Below are 16517 nucleotides of genomic sequence, written 5' to 3' on the forward strand. Positions count from 1 at the left end.
GATAGTACTCTGCAGAGTGTCGAATTGGGCTCCTAGATATATTAGCCGCTGGACCGGCTCTAGATGACTTTTTGCCAGATTTAGAAGCCACCCGAAACTGGACAGAGAAGAGATTACCTGTTCCCAGTGTTCCAGCAATTGTTCTCTGCTTTAGGACAGAACCATCAGGTCATCCAGATAATGGTACAGTCGAATACCTTTTAACCTGATAAAGGCCATTACAGCCAGGAGAACCTTTGAAAAAACTCGGGGAGAGGTCGTCAACCCGAAGGGGAGGCAAATAAATTGGAGATGGTCTTGACCTATGTGTAATCTTAGGAATTTTTGAAAATCCTTTTCTACCGGGACGTGGAAATAGGCGTCCTTCAAGTCAATCAAAATCAACCAGTCACCCATCTGTATGGCTTGTTGAATGGTCGAAAGAGTTTCCATCTTGAATTTCCCATACTCTATGTATTTGTTTAGATAGGTGAGATCTATTACTGGGCGCCAGGAGCCGCTTTTCTTTCGAATCAGGAAAAGAGGAGAATAGACTGCCTGAAACCACTCTTTCCTTGGCACCTGAATTACTGCTCCTTGAGCCTTCAACAGATCCACATAAGAAGACAGTACTTGACTTTGTTCCTCCGAGCAAGGGAGCAGGGTGGGCACAAATCTGGGAGGAGGGGAGCTGGAGAAGGTCCATCTGTGGCCCAACGAGACCGTCCTGACTACCCAGTAATCTGAGATCGAGGCCACCCAAACGTGCCGAAAGAGGGATAGCCGAGCCCCCACCCGACCTGCCTGGGCAGGCGCAACCTCAGAAAGACTTAGCCTGCTCGCGACCACTGGATGACTGGTTCTTGCTGGGCTTACGAAAGGAAGTCTGACCTCTGTACCAATTCGTCCTGAAGTTCCGACCTGGTTTGTAGGAACGTGCATCCCTTGTCCGCTCTGGGCTGCGTTTTTTTATACTATGGTCTCTTCCGACCCAATAGTCTTCTGTCCTGGGGAAGGAAACCAGACTTCCCACCTGTAGCACGTGTAATGGCGTCATCCAACTTATTACCAAATAACGTAGAGCCCTCGAAGGGGATCTTACACCACGCCTGCTTAGAAACCGGGTCAGCTAGCCAGGGATGTAACCATAAGGCCCGCTTAGCCGTAACTGACGACAGCATCACGCGTGCCAACAGACGGATTAGATCAATGGACGCCTCCCCCAGAAAGACTGCCGCCAGCTTCAGTTCTGCTGCTGCTGAATTCTTAGCCAGATCCTCAGAAATGCCCTTAAGGAAGGATTCCACATTTTCAGACCAAGCTTCCATGGCCTTAGACATAGCCGCTAATGCCAGGGCAGGTTTGCAGGCCATCCCAGCCAGACCATAAATCTTCTTAACGTCCTGGTCAATCTTCCTCTCCAGACCGTCCTTAAAGGACACTGAATCCTCCAATGGGAGGGTAACGTGTTTGGCCAAGCGCATCAAAGCCGCATCCACCAGGGGGGCATTTTCCAGGTGCTTTACGTCTTCTATCTTGAAGGGATACAACCTGGAAGTTTTATTAGTCATAGAGGACTTCCTGTCCACTTTACTCCACTCTTCCTCAAAAATATCTTTCAGTTCAGTAAGAAAAGGAAAGTTTGGACGTTCCTTCCCCAGCTGTTTGAAGAATTTCTTCTGCTTGGCTGGAGGGGTAGATGAGTCTTCCCACTTAAGGGCTTCCTTAACTGCCTTAATCATAGGGGAGACCATAGCAAAGTCGAAACCCCCAATATCTTCCTCACCTAGGAACTCGTCTTCCGAAGTCGCATTAGATGCTGCGTAGGGCTGGGAAGTGCCCGGATCATCACGGGCCTCATCAGCCTGAGGGCCAGACAAGGAAGTAGATTGACTCAGCGTGTGAAAGGTGTCCATGTCTCTCAGAGACTGCTGCACGACATGTTTCACCAGGGATTCCATACGCTGGCTTTCTAATTCTTTTTCTCCAACCGCCTGGGCATAGCATTAATCACACAGAGATTTGCCCTCCCGGACTCGAGTCCCACATCCCCAGCAGGCTCTGCGATCAGAGCAACTATCGTGGTGGTGAGAGCGGTGTCTGGAGGAGGAATGTGAACTTCTCCTCTGATGGTGAGATCCACGCGGTGATTCCCATCTGGATCTAGACAAATGGCGATGTGGCCTGGCAAGGTCTTTATCCTGAGGATTCAACCTGAAAGGGCTAATACAAAACAGGAAAGGGGGAAAAAATGGCATCAAAAAGAAAACGCAAACAAATGCGACTGTAATTCCACCCCTCTCCTTATCAGCACATACCTAGTGCGTAAGGGCTGGCCACTTAAAGGCGGTGATTTGCCCATAATTTTTGGAGGAAGAGTGTCACAAAACAAGATAGTCTGCAAAAAAGAAGATGAGGTCCCAGGGGAAAGCACATAAGTACATAAATATCAATATATCAGTCTTTCTCTTTATAAATATATTTTACTTAATAATAATTAGAAAGAATTCATTAAATATATACACATATCTTATATATATATATATATATATATATATATATATATATATATATATTTTTTTTTTTTTTTTTTAAACAAAATTAAAAAAACTTTACCCCTTCTTCTTTTTTTTTTTTAATATAATTATTCCAACATGCACTCACTGCATCTAATTATCCAAAGTAACGACGCTCACCTTTGCAGACTGGGGCTGGAGGAACAGACTTGCTGCTTCCGATGCACTGACATACCCAGTGAGACTGAGGCAGCAGTCTGGTTTTAAAATCCCCACCCATGACGTCACCGCTCCCTCACCTTGCACTTGCGTAGTGGAGGGATGGCCATACTGCGCCTGTTCGGTCGAACCGCGCACACCAAGCCTCAATATTGAAAGAGGCTACTGCGCAGGCGCGTCCAGAACGCGGAAGACAATGCAGCGATCTGGAATGCAAAGCGCTCCAGCCACCAAACAGGGGGAATAAACAAAATGCTAGGGAATAGCCACAAACATATACAAATATATGACTGCCATGGAGAAAGAAAAAACTCTTCAGACCTTGCCAGCCGTAGTGATTCCTCCTGAATGTTCGTCCGGAGCATACCGAGGCAACCACCTTCATACAGGGGACCATCCAGCCTCCAAGCTACTTGCCCGCCCATGGCTGGGTACTGAGCTTGCACCGCATAAGTATGCAAAGAGAGAAATCCGAAATCCAACCGAACAGCATGTGTAGGTCCAAATGGAGGAGGACAAAAAAGGAACACCGTGTGGAGTGGTGAGTGCTCTTTTATTTAAATGGGGTCCTATAGCATTGGAGTGGAGGCGGGGTCAACCCACACGTAGGCTGCCATGGAGTCTGTCAGGGAAAGGTGATTTATAGAGTCATTGTATTCATTTGATAAAGACCTCTCTTTTGTTTGTTCACTTTGCCATAGGGATGAGCTCAGGCGTGTTCGCATGGAACACGTGCAGAGCCCGCCAGGAAGTGAGCGCAGCGCTGCGCTAATCACAGGCAGTGTGACATTGGCCGATCTCTGCAGCCACGCATCGGGGCAATGTCTCACTGCCTGTGATCAGCGCAGCGCTGCGCTCACTTCCCGACGGGCTCTGCACGTGTTCCATGCGAACACGCCTGAGCTCATCCCTACTTTGCCACATTCAAATAGAAAAAAAAAACATTTTCAATTCGACCGATTCGAAAATTTATTGATTCGAAAGTTTCGAAAAAAAAAAAAAGACAAAAAAAAATTTCTGAACATGAATTCCCAATACAAATTGAATGAAACTAAATAACTAGATTAACGAATCAGAGCCATGGCTCACACTGGAGCATTTTGACATGCGATTTGACATATCAATCGGTGCAACGCCACATCTGCGGCGCTGCACTGATTTCAAAAAGTAGTTTCTGAACTACTTTTTCGATTTTGGGCTGCGATTTACATTGACATCTATGCATAAACCTGTCGGGACTGACATGCAGGAGCGAAATCATGACAGTTCAGCTGAACTCGCATGGCTTCATTCCCGCAGCTCAGTGTGAACCTGGGCTAAATTAAACAATTTCTTTTTGCCATGCACATGTCTACCTAGCACCTGTTTTAGTGAATGAAAGTATAACATCATATAAATGGTGTCAGTAGAAGGAATAGTGCCCATTGTTGTTATTAGTGGAAGAAATAGTGTCCAATATTAGTATCAGTAGGAGGGATAATGCCCCATCATTGGTTTCAGTGGAATGAATAGTGACCCATCATTGGTATCAGTGGGGGAGAATAGTTCCCCATCATTTTTATCAGTGGGGGAGAATAGTGCCCCATCATTTTTATCAGTGGGGGAGAATAGTGCCCCATCATTTTTATCAGTGGGGGAGAATAGTGCCCCATCATTTTTATCAGTGGGGGAGAATAGTGCCCCATCATTTTTATCAGGGGGGAGAATAGTGCCCCATCATTTTTATCATTTGGGGGGGGGGGAGAGTGCCCCACCATTTTTATCAGTGGGGAGGAATAGAGCCCCAAGGGCTGGTAAAAAGCAAGAAAACGGCCACATCTGGCCTGTTTGTCGCAGGTTGCAATAGGTTGGATCCCAGACTTTTTCTGGTACAATATTTTTATTGAAATAAATTAAAAAGATATATGACTACAATAATCTCGTGCAGTGGATATGAACAGTGAGCATAACATATGCAATATAGGATACACATATAAACAAGTTTTATAAGAACTATCGAACCGTAACAACCATCTTGGTGAAGCCAGGGGTCAGCACAACGTGTCGGAGCAGAATTGCTCAGCGATTTGGGTGTGGGCTGTCCACAAAAATCGGGAAAAATAAATCTTAAACCAAACCCACAAACAAAAAGGGGTAAAAAAAAAAATTAAAAAAGGGGGAAGGAAGGGGGGAAAGGATTAGATGGCAGGGGTGTGGGCGGATCGAGAAATGAGGGGAGATCACAGAACAAGAAGAGAAAAGAGAAGAAGAGCAGGGTAGAAGTGGAGAGGGTTCCCCCAGGCCAGGGGCGAAAGAGATTAAATTGGAACCCAAACCGGCAGGGTCTGGAAAAAATATAAGAGCTTCAGAAGGACGGTTATCTTAACAGCATGGATACCGCCAATCCAAGAAAGGATGGGGAAATGGTAGGATGTCATGAGGAGGGATGAGCCGAACACCCCCCGGTTCGGTTCGCACCAGAACTTTCGAACGGACCCCAAATTCGAACGAACTTTAGAACCCCATTGAAGTCTATGGGACTCGAACGTTCGAAATGAAAAGTGCTAATTTTAACGGCTAATATGCAAGATACTGTCCTAAAAAGGGTTTGGGGTCCTGGCTTCTGCCCCAGGGGACATGGGTCAATGCCTAAAATGTTTCTAAAAATGGCCGTTTTGGCGGGAGCACTGATTTTAATGACGATTAAAGTGAAAAAAAAGTGAAATATTCCTTTAAATATGGTGCCTGGGGGGTGTCTGTAGTATGCCTGTGAAGTGCCACGTGTTTCCCGTGTTTAGAACAGTCCCTGCACAAAATGACATTAAACGGAAATAACACCATTTAAAACTGCTTGCGGTTTTAATGTTATATCTGGTTCCTGCAATATGGTTGAAAATCATTCAGAAAAATGGCATGGGTAGCCTTCCCTGCCCATTACCAGCCTATTTGGGTCTTGTACGCATATTAAGGGGAACCCTGTACCCATATTAAAAAAAGGAAATGCGTGTGGCCCCCAGGCCCTATGTACTCAGAACAGCAGTATACAGGCGGTGCAAACAAGACAGGGACTGTGTAGGTTTGTTGTGTTAAGTTGAATCTGTTTGTAATTTTCAACTGGTACATTTTTAAAGTGTAGCTCCAGTCAAAAAAACTATTTTTAAGCTTTTTGGAAAACATAGAGAAGGGTTATCACCCCTGTATAATTTGTTTTGTCGTCCATCTTTTTTCATCTCACTTGCTGTTGTCTCCTTCCGTTTGCAAGTAGGAGATGTTTGTAAATTGGATGTTTGAAAGTAGGGGCCTGCCCTATATGCTCTGCAGAAATGGCGGAACAAGGTGTTGGTTTTGCCACAACATTGTAAGCCCTCAAAGTGACTCTTGGTGGGCGCTGGAGCGCCCTGCTGTGAACGATTATATCAAGAATTGTAATTACATGCCATTGTTGAACAGTGGTAGAAAAATTGACCTTTGGTGGTTGTGGTGCTGGTGCCACAACACTATAAGTCCTCACCGTTACTCTGGGTGGGCACAGGAAGGGGCCCTCCTGTGAAATATTATATCAAGAATTGTAATTACATGTCCCTGTTAAACAGGGGCAGAAAAATTTGGCCTTAGGCACTGCTGCTGGTGCCACCACACTGCAACCTCTTCCATATACTCTAGTTTTATTGCAGGAATTAGCCCTGCTGCAAAGCATTGCATCAAAAATTGTACTTAAACGCCCCTGTTAAACAGGGGCAGAAAAATTGGGCCTTAGGCACTGGTGCTGGTGCCACCACACTGCAACCTCTGCCATATACTCTAGTTTTATTGCAGGAATTAGCCCTGCTGCAAAGCATTGCATCAAAAATTGTAATTAAACGCCCCTGTTAAACAGGGGCAGAAAAATTGGGCCTTAGGCACTGGTGCTGGTGCCACCACACTGCAACCTCTGCCATATACTCTAGTTTTATTGCAGGAATTAGCCCTGCTGCAAAGCATTGCATCAAAAATTGTAATTAAACGCCCCTGTTAAACAGGGGCAGAAAAATTGGGCCTTAGGCACTGGTGCTGGTGCCACCACACTGCAACCTCTGCCATATACTCTAGTTTTATTGCAGGAATTAGCCCTGCTGCAAAGCATTGCATCAAAAATTGTAATTAAACGCCCCTGTTAAACAGGGGCAGAAAAATTGGGCCTTAGGCACTGGTGCTGGTGCCACCACACTGCAACCTCTGCCATATACTCTAGTTTTAATGCAGGAATTAGCCCTGCTGCAAAGCATTGCATCAAAAATTGTACTTAAACCCCCCTGTTAAACAGGGGCAGAAAAATTTGGCCTTAGGCACTGCTGCTGGTGCCACCACACTGCAACCTCTTCCATATACTCTTGTTTTATTGCAGGAATTAGCCCTGCTGCAAAGCATTGCATCAAAAATTGTACTTAAACGCCCCTGTTAAACAGGGGCAGAAAAATTGGGCCTTAGGCACTGGTGCTGGTGCCACCACACTGCAACCTCTGCCATATACTCTAGTTTTAATGCAGGAATTAGCCCTGCTGCAAAGCATTGCATCAAAAATTGTAATTAAACGCCCCTGTTAAACAGGGGCAGAAAAATTGGGCCTTAGGCACTGGTGCTGGTGCCACCACACTGCAACCTCTCCCATATACTCTTGTTTGATTGCAGGAATTAGCCCTGCTGCAAAGCATTGCATCAAAAATTGTACTTAAACGCCCCTGTTAAACAGGGGCAGAAAAATTGGGCTCATGGCATCAACCAGAACCAGAAATGTTCTTCCAACATATCAGTGGAGGAGGAAGAGGATAGACAATCAACATAACAGGACAGTCACTCAGCATCAGCATAGGCAGTCTTGAAGGGATGTGATATTTGTGGGTGATCCAAGACTGATTCATCTTGATGAAGGTCAGTCGATCAACTGATTTGGTGGACAGGCGCACCCTGTGATCGGTAACAAAGCCACCAGCAGCACTGAAGGTGCGTTCCGAAAGAACGCTGGATGCAGGACAGGCCAGTAGCTCAATTGCATACTGTGCAAGCTCTGGCCAGTGATCCATCCTCAAGACCCAGTAAGCCAGAGGATTTTCGGTGGGAAAGGTGTCCAAGTCTGACCTTGCCCCGAGGTATTCCTGCACCATGTAAATCAGACGCTGGCGATGGGTGCTGGAACCGATCATACCTTGGGGCTGCGGACTAAAAAATTGTCTGAAAGCATCAGTCAGACGGCCACCTTCTCCACCGCTCCTTCTGACCGATGCCTCAGCAACACGTTGTCCAGGACCAGGAGTTTGTAACCTCCCAGTCTCTGGGAACGCGTTGCACAGACCTTTCTGCAAGGCCTCCCGGAGATGTCTCATCCTCTGCTCCCTCTGCGATGGCAAGATAAGGTCGGCAACCTTACCCTTGTACCGTGGATCAAGGAGAGTGGCCAGCCAGTAATGGTCCCTCTCCTTGATCCAAAGAATACGAGGATCCTTCCACATGCTTTGCAGGATCAGGGAGGCCATGCAGCGTAGGTTAGCTGAAGCATTCGGTCCGGAGTCCTCTGGGTCACTAAGGACAACATGATCCGCAGCTACCTCCTCCCAGCCACGTACAAATCCACGTGTTTCTTGGGACTGTAAATCATCCCTACAAGACTTCTGCTGCTGATGCTGATGCTGAGTGCCAGCCTCCACCTCCATGCTGACACAATCATCCTCCTCCTCCTCCTCCTCCTCTTCCTGTGTGATGGGTGGCACAGCAGGAACACTGTCTGGATAAAGGGGGCCTTGAGAGGCAAGGAAGTCCTCCTCTTCCTGCCTCTGTTCTGCCTCAAGTGCCCTGTCCATTTTTTTTCATGCAGCGTATGCTCCAAGAGGTGGCCAAGAGGTACAGTGTCACTGATGCATGCACTGTCACTGCTCACCATCCTTGTGGCCTCCTCAAACGGTGACAGGACAGTGCATGCATCCCTGATCATGCCCCACTGGCGTGGTGAGAAAAAACCAAGCTCCCCTGACCCTGTCCTGGTGCCGTAGTCGCACAGGTACTCATTGATGGCCCTCTGCTGCGTGTGCAGCCGCTGCAGCATGGCCAATGTTGAGTTCCATCTGGTGGGCATGTCACATATAAGGCGGTTCTTGGGCAGGTTCAACTCCTTTTGGAGCTCAGCCAGCCGAGCACAGGCATTAAATGATCGGCGGAAATGCACACAGACTTTCCTGGCCTGCTTCAGGACATCCTGTAAGCCGGGGTACCTGCCCAAGAACCGCTGCACCACCAGGTTAAGGACGTGAGCTACACAGGGCACATGGGTCAGTTGTCCCTGTCGAAGGGCGGAGAGGAGGTTGGTGCCATTGTCGCAAACCACCATTCCTGGCTTAAGCTGGCGTGGCGTCAACCACCTCTCGGCCTGCCCCTGCAGAGCTGACAAAACATCCGCCCCAGTGTGGCTCCTGTCCCCCAAACAAACCAGCGCAAGCACGGCATGGCATTGTTTTGCCTGCGTACTTGCGTAGCCCCTGGAACGCCTACGGAGCACCGCTGGTACTGAGGACAGAGCACTGGAAGAGGCCATGGAGGAAGAAGAAGAGGAGGGGGTGGAGGAGAGAGGTGTGTCACAACCAATAGTAGCATTTTGGAGGCGTGGTGGCGGAACAACCTCCAACACTACTGCACCTTGTCCTGCATCCTTCCCAGCTGCCAGAAGAGTGATCCAATGGGCCGTGAAAGACAGGTAATGTCCCTGTCCATGCCTGCTGGACCATGAGTCAGCGGTAATATGCACCTTACCGCTGACCGCCCTGTCCAGCGAGGCAAGGGCATTGCCTTCCACATGCCGGTAGAGAGCCGGAATCGCCTTCCATGAGAAAAAGTGGCGTTTGGGGACCTGCCACTGAGGAACCGCACATTGTACAAACTCACAGAAGGGGGCCGAGTCTACCAACTGAAAAGGCAGCAGTTGAAGTGCTAGCAATTTAGCCAAGCTAGCATTCAACCGCTGGGCATGTGGATGGCTGGGAGTGAACTTCTTTCGCCGGTCCAGCAGCTGGGGCAGGGACATTTGCCTGCTATAATCGGACGTGGGTGTACCGCTAGCAGAGTTCCCGGAAGCACTTGGCTGTGACACACCTAATTCTACACCTTCATTCCTCTCAGAGCAGGTTTCAGAGAGGACTGAAGGTCTAGTGGGGTTGGAGATGCCAGCTGATGAGGAGCAAGGAGAGGTCCGCTTTGTTCTTTGGTGTGAGTCTTTGAGGTTTGCCAACGAGCTGCATGGCAGGTCAACATATGTCTGGTCAAGCATGTGGTGCCCAAGCGGCTGATGTTTTGGCCACGTGAGATACGCTTGAGACATATGTTGCAAATAGCAGCGGTGCGATCTGATGCACTCGTCTCAAAAAAGGCCCACACCAAAGGACTTTTAGAATAACGCGCAGAGGCAGCACTCTGCACAGGCGGAGCTCTGCGGTGTGATTCAGTCGGTGTGCTGCCCCTAAGCTGGCCCCCGGAGGGCATCCTGCCTCGTTGGACATGTGCCTCCTCCTCCTCCTCCTCTCTCCTTCCAGGCACCCACGTGGAGTCAGTGCCCTCATCATCCCCTCCCTCTTCATCGCTGTAGCAAACCTGGCAGTATGCTGCAGCTTGTGGAACATGACTGCCAGATTGCTGTCCTTCTTGAGCATCCCCTCTCTCTGCGCTCACGCTACTGCCTTCCTCTAGCTGAGTGTCATCATCAGAGCCCACAAAACACTGGGCATCCTCCTGGAGCATGTACCCAACACTGTGCTCAAAGAGTTCAGGAGACTCCTCAGGAGGACGTGGTGGGTCTAGGGAAGGAGTCACTGATGATGACATTGAGAGGAGGGAAGACGATGCGTTGGCAGCTGCTTTGCTAGTACCCTGAGACTGGGTGAGAGAGGATGAGGAGGATGAAGAGGGCTTGGTCATCCACTCTACCAAGTCGTTGGCATGTTGCGGTTCAACATGTCCAGCTGCCGAAAAGAAGGACAAGCGTGTCCCATGGCCACGTGCTGATGACAATGCACCGCGTCCACGACCAGCACTGTTGTCTCTAGACACAGAGCCTGCTTGCCCTCTTTTATCGGCTCGCGCCTGTCTGCCTCTCCTTGCTGGCCTTCCAGACATGGTAATGGCCTGAAGGGAGTTGGGTAAAAAAGCAGTTGGGTAGTGTATATTGTGCTAGAGGCACACAACACCCACTAACTCCTGCAGATGCCTTTATTATAGAACACCAGAGCTAAAGGGGTATATACAGATGTATACTGTGCTGTGCTGGAGGCACACACAACTTCCAATAACTCCTGCAGATGGCAAGTGGTCTCAAATAGAGAAGAGCTATGTAGGTGGATATAGCGGTATGTACTGGGTACAGAGCACACAGACAGCACGCACAAGCTCCTAACACTACTGACTGCAAGCTCTATTATAAAAGATAGATCACTAGCTATATAGGTGAGGTGAATATAGCGGTGTATACTGCGGTCAGGGCACGCAGACAATAACCACTACACAACAGCAAGATCGAAAATCGGCCGAAAACGATCGGTGTGTACTGTGTTGAAGGTACACAGAACACCCACTGCTTCAGACGCCAACACACTACACGAGACCGCCGCGCTGGTGGCCTTATATAGTGTGGGGCGTGCACTACACAGCCTGAGCTATGATTGGCCACAGGCATCCTGCCTGTGGCCAATCATGGCTCTCCTCGCTGCTGGCGCTGCGATTGGCCAAGCATGCGGGGTCACAGTGCATGCTTGGCCAATCATGAGCCAGCAATGCACTGCGCCATCGCAGTGCATTGTGGGCCGTGAGCGCCACACGAATTTGACGCGAACGGACCAAAATGTTCGGACTTCGCCGAACGGACGAACAGCCAATGTTCGAGTCGAACGTATGTTCGACTCGAACACGAAGCTCATCCCTAGTCATGAGTGTTTTGATAGAGCACAATAAAGGATAAAAATTGGCGGAAAAGAGAGAGTAGGAGGGAATCAGCTTAATGCCTAGATTGGAGGTGTGAGACCATGGATTCTGGGAGAGAGATATTCAGCGTGGTGGTTTTGTGTGGATTGAACCCCGAGATGGTAGCACTGCAAGTCAAGAGAGATTGTAGATTGGGTAGGGAGACTATCGGTTTGGTAAGGGTCAAGAGAGCGTCATCTGCAAACATGCTTACTTTATAGCACACCCCCATGTATGGGATTCCAGTAATGTTGGGGTCAGCTTCAAGGACCATAGTCAACAGTTGAAGGGCAAGAATAAAAAATGCGAGAAAGGGGGCAGCCCTGCCGTGTTCCTCTGAAGATAGGAAAGGAGGGTGATAAGCAGCCAGCATAGCAGACAGCGGCCAAGGGAGAGGAGTGCGACCAGCCAGTAAGTTTCCAGACTTTTTGGTCCCAGCCAGCCCACCTGTGCTATAAAAAGGGGGAAGGCTAAGGTCCTGGGGTTCTTGGTTACTGCTATTCCTGCTTACAGCTTGTGGCATAGGGAATGCTACTGCTTGCAGTCTGCTAAAGGCACCAGAATTTTCAGAGGACATCCCAGCCATGACGGATACCAAGATGGACTATCACCCTATAGAGGTATACCTGGGCAGCCACACAGCTGTAGTTAGTTTAGGGACAAAAGACATTGTTCATATTGAACTATAATGCTGCAACTCATTCAGTAAAGTTAAATTACCGTTATGAGCCTGGTCTGAAGTTATTCATAGGGGTGCATGTAGGATGTGGTGCATTATGGAGATCTATGGCCTGGTTTTGAGGTACAGGAGGGACGGAGTTAATGAGTGCATGCATGAAGTCTGTGCTATGTGCTCAGCAGGACCCCATTCTATTACTGGGAGCGGGGTAACAAAGGTACACTGGAGGAGCAGGCATAGGCTCAGCAGTGTTCCTCCTAATGCAACATCTACTAAAGTTTCAGCGTTTATGACACGGGACAATACTTTGTCAGAGAAATTCTGAACTTTTACTGGGCACAGTGAAAAGGCTCATCTCCAAGTCAGGGAACTGCCTTATTGTTAGATTTTTCACATGACTGCAGTCTCTGCCTGGACTTGGTATTGATGAGCACCCTCCGAGTGAAAGGTACCCCTGCATGCAGGCCGAGTAACCACCGCCCACACATGGGTTGCAGTTTGGGAACCACTGCTATAGAATGTCACTTTACCACAAACCCTGCTGGCCTATAGCAAAATGACGGTTGGGCGGTGGTCGTGGCTGGGCATCATATGATGCCTTTCACAACAAGCCGCTTTTGTACGCCCCCGCAGGGGCGAAGCATGGCAATTGGTGGTGTGGTCTGTCACTTGTACACGCCGCATCACTGATCACAGTGAGTCGGACATTTTGTAGATAGGCAACTCCTATCCTCATATTGATTAGTGGTTCCAACTGAATAACTACTGCAGTAGGGAACAGACACAAAAGATACGCTCAATATCTTTCCAATGATATCCCTTAATTTGTGGATAGTCCCTCATTTGGTGGACTTTCACTTTTTAACTGTTTTTTCCAGGACTTTATTATTTATGTATTGGTCTAATCATTAATTCACCTAATTTTTGGAATATGTCATTCTATTGCATGTTTTGATTTATTTATCTCACTAGATTCATTGGTATTCTGAGATACTTTATGTAGAGTTTTTTTACAGTGCAGCTAATACGTTTTAGAATTGTTTTGGTGTGGGTATCTCACATTTTTTAGTTGTAGCAGTTAATTATTATTTGTTAAAATATTTTCGAGGACAGCGCAGTATTACCTTTTTTTTAATATAAAATAGAATACAATTATATACAGAACCTACAAATTTCCATTAAAGGCTCCTCTCTTTTGATGAATATTTTGATCACTAACCATACCTGCTATCACCTTTAACCTGGAACATCCACACGCTTAGGCGGAGTTAGTCCTGGCCAAAAACTCCATTGTGGAGAAAATAATAGCTGAGCAGCTTTTTTCATTACAAAAGGACTTTTCATTGTGAAAAACAAATGATTGATAAGACATATTTACAGAGTACTGGCTGTACACTCCTGTGGCCAGAATGGCCTTCTAGCTGAAGTGTTGGCATGCTGACTTATCAGCATATGTAAACACAGACAATTCTACATAAAATGGAAGGTGTACAAAAGACAAATATGACTTCAACATGGCTAAACTACTTTTCAAATTACATTATATATATGAATATATATCCCTTACAATTAAAGTAATTGAATCATAAAGTACCTTAGACTGTGATCGCAAGAGGGAAACAAATCAAACATAGAGATTTCTTTAATTTAGTCATTTTTACAGTGTCTGGTGTGGATCCAGGTGACTTTTCCTTCAAGTTTTGCAAAACTGTACATGAAATAGATGCTGTTTTGAGTCTCCAAACATTTCTTTATATATAAATTTCTCTTAACAATCCACAAATCACCTGGCTTTAGTTTTAGATCCTTCCAAACTTTTAGGATCTGGAATTGGGGAGAAAACACATAAATGAGTTTGTCAAAAACCTTAAAACATCAGCAACGTTCTCTGTGAGAACCGAATGGAGGACTTCAGCTGCTGAGACAAAATATAAGCAAGTGAGTAACACACTCCCAACCCAAATCCCATAGGGAGAGAGTCCAACATCCCCTTAGGGGCTTGATAAAATTTAAGAAAACATTCAGGCAAAATTTTTCTAGTTTCTTACTCTACTTTTTCCTCTACATTGTAGACAGTAGGGGGTGTAAAAATAAAACTTCAAAACTTCTAGTAAGGACTCTCCTATAAAAATGATTTCCTCTGTTACTCTCTGTAGATTCTGCACTCTGTACTTACAAACTATTTCTGATAACACTTTTTACTGGGACTTTTGCAGTAGCATTTGCCACTGGACATCCAGAAAACATGTCCATACACACAAAATGCATACTCGTAAGATCCTGACTTGGGCATCTGGATATATCTTTTTGTAATCTCTGGAATGGATGTTCAGGGATGTTCAGCTTTTGGTAACACCTTTGGTAACAGGTAAAAGAAAAAGTGGTATGTTATAAAAACAACTGTGGTGAACCCTGGCTCTATCCCACGCTCATTTACTAAGGCAGCCATAACTACTTGTGACTGATGACACTGTCCATGTGTCAAGCTGAATAGAAAAGAGTGACTGGCATACATAAATGATCACCTTTTCCAAAGTCTTGTTTCGCAAGAAGTTGCCTCTTGTGGATCACTTGTTCTTCTCGTTCTGTGGTCCTTAAAGTTGAATTATTAATCCCAGCTATACTGGGCCAGAACTAGAGTGGAATCTGTGAGTTGCACAGACCCAGCAAGTGTCCAGGGCTGTAAATGCAGCATCTTTAGTCGCCTGGTTTGCTTCCATGTGTGAGTTTTAATGTTAGTATGGCTACCTCAGCAAGAACCTGGGAAGGCTAAAAAACAGCCAATCAAATTAATTTAGCATGCTTGATTGGTTTACCCGCCAAAGTAAAAACAAACTTCTGGCCCTTCAAATGGAACCAAAAGCTCTCTATATCTTGACTGTCTATATAAATATACACTCTTTTTATAGCTCACAGGCTTTGCTAAAACACAATTTTCTTTGTCTACAGCCTCCTCCAATAGAGACAGTAAGGTGGTTGGATTTGAATATATGCATTTTTCATTGTTAGATTTATACATAAACATACTTATATTTGAAACCTTTCAATAGACAAAAATTTAGTTAGCTGTATATTTGCTGTGCAGAAAACCATAAAAAATGTAATATTCTACCAAAATAATGTCTGTAACTTTGTCTAATAGCACCTTTGCATAAAGCTACAGCTCTGATATATTGGGGTGAACCCTTCATTACTGGGTCCAGCTTGCATAAATATAACAATGGCTTGTTTTCTATCATGCTGTTTGTGTAAGAACTCCAGTTTCATGTTTCAAAAAGACAACTTTTTCCTGGCAGGCTGGCAATATTATAATAAATGATAACAATACCCTGCGGTCATGCAGAGATGTCCATAAATCCAAAATATTCTTCTGCTTATACCACTGCACTTACAAGGAAAAGGGGCACACCATTTCACAATCCACACATTCTGCTTTGGATTTCAAAAATACAAATAAAAACAAAAGGACCAACAATCTGTATGATGGACCAGAAACCACTCAGCCACATCAAAAACTATAAAACAACTGGCTGCAGGTGGCATCTATCCTAACAGTGTGTGTGGACTTGATGTAATGGGTCTGTTATATTTCAATTTTATTTATTATTACTCTCACATCATGGGCCGCACATAAAGTTATTATCAGACCTTAAGATTAAATTTTTGTAGAAAAACTTCTTATGTATCCCATCCATCTTGGCTTTGTTAAACATTATGGCAGCTGTATTACAATTAATAAACTCATCTTAACCTTTTTCTCTTTCCACTCAATAAATGTAAAATTACTAAATTGTTATCTTAATCTAAACTAATATCATTCATTACAAATTTCCCCATTAACCTGGATTTAATTTCCAACCAAAGGTTGTCTAAACCAGTTTCAATATATCTTTATTATTAATAAAACTGTTAAACTCATATTAGAAATGAATACTTATTGATACTTAATTTTACTTAATTTCCCTTTTTTAAATGCACTGTTTCCACTATCAAAGGATATTCAATTTGTGCAATACACGGTTAAATGTAACCTTCATTTTACCATGTTTGGAAAACAGATTAAAAAGTAATTGTGATCACATTGTTTATCATTAGATTCGTTAACCCAGCACATTTTGTTATAAATGTTTTGTCTAAAAAACTGAAATTGGCATGGTGTCCTTCCAGCTTAT

This window comes from Lithobates pipiens, unplaced genomic scaffold, assembly GCF_037356315.1.
Source record: "Lithobates pipiens isolate NorthernLeopardFrog02 unplaced genomic scaffold, aLitPip1_a1.2 Scaffold_10, whole genome shotgun sequence".
NCBI lineage: Eukaryota > Metazoa > Chordata > Amphibia > Anura > Ranidae > Lithobates > Lithobates pipiens.